The 2,706-nt window shown below is 38.6% G+C and overlaps 1 protein-coding gene across 1 annotated transcript in view; it reads left to right on the top strand.

Annotated features, from left to right (window-relative positions):
- The first annotated feature begins 225 nt into the window (after nucleotides 1-225).
- LOC106881912 (oxysterol-binding protein-related protein 1) overlaps nucleotides 226-2,706 on the top strand; it is a 48,769-nt gene continuing 46,288 nt past the window's right edge. The window contains exon 1 of the mRNA XM_014932432.2: nucleotides 226-616. The gene's annotated coding sequence lies outside the window, so the exon portion shown is untranslated. The remainder of the gene's footprint in view (nucleotides 617-2,706) is intronic.

The following is a 2,706-nucleotide window of genomic DNA, read 5'->3' as shown; positions in this document are numbered from 1 at the left end:
TATTTGGTCCTACGATGGCTTTAAGAATAATAAACTTGTATTGTACAAAAGTATAGATCAGCCATCAGATTAATGTAAAACTTTAACATACAGGGTGTCCACAAAGTCTGGGTACATGGGGATTAACACATACTTTAAGAAATTATTATTTCTTATATTTAATTGTTTATGCCATGATTTTATTTACTTTGTGGACACCCTGTATATATACAAGTCGGGTTTCTACACAGTTTCCGCCTACCTAATCCAATCAGAATGCTTTGATTAGTTCGGGGCTACAGTGGAAGACACTTGACCCAGGTGACACGCAAGGGGAAGCAAGTGTTCTAACTACACAACAACGCCTGCGCTTAGATGCCGCGCCGTGGGACTGAAGGAGCCGTGCAGGCCCACAATCGTTTTCGGTTGATTTCTTTTTCCTTGTCGATGGCGTTTGTAAGTGAAATTCTCTTGTAAACACCATTAAGAGTTATGTCCCCATTATCCAGGTGAAGGCGCTCCGTCGCTGGGTTTACCATTCCTGTTTGCTGTTTATGTTTGTTACCAGAGACATTGACACTGAAGCATGTGATAAAATACCATCGCTTTACGACTCTAAAACAAGCAGCAAACTCGTGTAAGTTCCCTGATTTATTCCACTAATACTTCTTATCATTATTTACTAAGCATCAGTCGTATTTAATATCCCTGTCTGTCTCGTGTATTCCCTGACATTTCTTCAGCAGGAACGATGTATGGAGGTGTCACCATAATTCTTGGGAATAGTTTCTGTTGTTCAGACTAGAAAATAGAGACGAGAAACGACGACAAAAGGCAGTGCGATATGTCTGGCGACTGGTTTCGTTAATATTGGCCAACTTCTCGCAGAGGACTTTCGTATCACTGTTAATGTGTGTGTATATAATTTAGTGGATATACATATATATATATATATTATTTTAAACTGTGCTGATATCTTTCTTTGTATATATGTCTCTCACTCTCTCTCTCTCTTTATATACATGTATGTATAAATTTAAGGATCTCTTTTCCATTGTGTATATATTTATGCGTCTACAAACATAGAATGAAAATAAACAACCACAAATGATGCATATGATTTCCGCCTTAGCTCTTATATTAAATCATTTACACGCACCATTAAACATACATGTAAACAAATACACTTTGCATGATAAAATAGATGACCTCCATACAAGATATCTATAGTTTTTACTTTTTAATTCTGCTCTTTTAATATATCACCTCATGTGTTCTGTAGGAATAATCTACTGAAATACTTGACTTAGTAGTTTACTGGAATGATGAAAAGCAAAGTTGACATCAGTGGGATTTGAACTCAGAATGTAAAGAGCTTTAACTAAATTCTTGGAATCGGTTTGGCCGATGTTCTAACGACTGGTCCAACCACCCAACCTACAATGTCTGTCGGATCCATTCAGAATTTTTACTTGAGTATCTTATTGATACGTGATCGGAAATCAATTCTCTGTTAAACTCACACCGTCCGTATTCGTTCAAAATGCACGAACCTCCACTATGCGTCGTACCCTACTTTATCTATCTATCTATCTATCTATCCATCCATCCATCCATCTATCATTGTTAAAGAGGACAACAAACGTTAAGGCAAGGCAAGCATCTCAAGTCATATACATTAATATTATTAAAAAAAAGATTCACAGTCTTACAGTGAACTAAACCCCCATATTTTATATCTGTCTATTTATCTGTCTGTCTGTGTACCCATGTATGTACGGGTTATACATTCATATACATACATACGTACGTACATACATACATACATACATACGTACATACATGCATGCATACATACATACATACAGACAGATAGACAGACAGACATACATAGATAAACACGTGTACACGCAAATACAAGCCCAAACGCAAACGAAAACTTTGACTGTATTCTCGCGACGATTAACTGAACTGCTTGCTTATTGAATTGTCGTGGAAATGGCCGAATATACCACAGACACGTGGGTCCTTAATTTAATTCTCGCACAGAACCAGTTTGTCCATGCGGGCTGCATTCATTCGATATTGGTCTACAGTGTGTCAGTGTAAGGAAACGATGTCATCCACCCTCTTTTTTCTCAGCCCCTTTATCTATGTCTTGATGGAAGGTTGTGTGGGTGAAGGATGTCGTCTGCCAATACCTAGGGATTGTAATTGTGGGATCTTTCGTCATACATCACGAGTTGTAAACGGCTAAGTATGTTACAGGCGCTGAGGCCCCTAGGGTACTGTAATTCTGAAGGACAATCAGGGAGACAAATCGTGTGGCAAGCAATTGCTTGCAGAGCCCATCTGATTGGTTTCCACACACACACACACACATGCATACACACACACATGCACCCCTACTCGTATGCATTGTGTCAAGGCATAAGTTTTACAATATTTTGGTAACTGTAGTGAAACTACCTCCCGCCATTAGATACAAACTACTATCGCCATTACATACAATCTTCTCATTTAAATATAAATAAATGCGAGCGTAGTAGAGAACCCATTCCTTGACATCACGTGACTGATCATTATTCGAATCGGCAACTTCTTCGAACCTTTCCCGCCAGAACACAAACTGACCAATCACGGCCCCTAATAAGGTCACGTGATAGAGTAAAATTCTATCACCGTCTTGGAGCCCTCTTAACGCTATATATAGATCAACTCATACCC

Source organism: Octopus bimaculoides, chromosome 4 (genome assembly GCF_001194135.2).
Source record: "Octopus bimaculoides isolate UCB-OBI-ISO-001 chromosome 4, ASM119413v2, whole genome shotgun sequence".
Classification (NCBI taxonomy): Eukaryota; Metazoa; Mollusca; class Cephalopoda; order Octopoda; family Octopodidae; genus Octopus; species Octopus bimaculoides.
This window is presented reverse-complemented; position numbering and strand designations above follow the sequence as displayed.